The sequence below is a fragment of the Cicer arietinum genome, unplaced genomic scaffold, assembly GCF_000331145.2.
Source record: "Cicer arietinum cultivar CDC Frontier isolate Library 1 unplaced genomic scaffold, Cicar.CDCFrontier_v2.0 Ca_scaffold_5784_v2.0, whole genome shotgun sequence".
NCBI lineage: Eukaryota > Viridiplantae > Streptophyta > Magnoliopsida > Fabales > Fabaceae > Cicer > Cicer arietinum.
In genome coordinates, this window is record NW_027339431.1 from 2,739,004 (window position 1) to 2,739,972 (window position 969).

Here is a 969-nt window from a genome sequence, read left to right on the forward strand (position 1 = left end):
ACGAAAACGACCTAAATGTTCATCCAATGACACAAATGAACTTATTGGATGCACAAGATTGGTAAAAAACCCTAATTGGACAAGAATAAGCCTAGGAAGGACGAAAATGACCTAAATGTTCATCCAATGACACAAACACACCTATTTTATGCACAAGATTAGTTAAAAATCCTAGTTGGATAAGAATAAGTCTTGGGAGGACGAAAATGAACTAAATGTTCATCAAATGACACAAACACACCTATTGGATGCACAAGATTGGTTTAAAACCCTAGTTGGACAAGAATTAACATAGGGAGGACGAAAATGACCTAAATGTTCATCCCATGACACAACACACCTATTGGATGCACAAGATTGGTTAAAAACCTTAATTGGACAAGAATAAGCCTAGGGAGGACGAAAATGACCTAAATATTCATCCAATGACACAAACACCCCTATTGTATGCACAAGATTGGTTAAAAACCCTAATTGGACAAGAATAAGCCTTGGGAGGACGAAAATGACCTAAATGTTCATCGTATGACACAAACACACCTACTGGATGCACAAGATTGGTTAAAAACCCTAGTTGGACAAGAATAAGTCTAGGAAGGACGAAAATGACCTAAATGTTCAACCAATGACACAAACACACCTACTGGATGCACAAGATTGGTTAAAAACCCTAGTTGGACTAGAATAAACCTAGGAAGGACGAAAATGACCTAAATGTTGAACCAATGACACAAACACACATATTGGATGCACAAGATTGGTTAAAAACCCAAATTGGACAAGAATACGTTTATGTAGGACGAAAATGACCTAAATGTTCCTCCAATGACACAAACACACCTATTGATTGCACAAGATTGGTTAAAAACCCTAATTGGAATAGAACAAGCCTAGCGAGGACGAAATTGACCTAAATGTTCATCCAATGACACAAACACACCTACTAGATGCAAAAGATTTGTTAAAAAC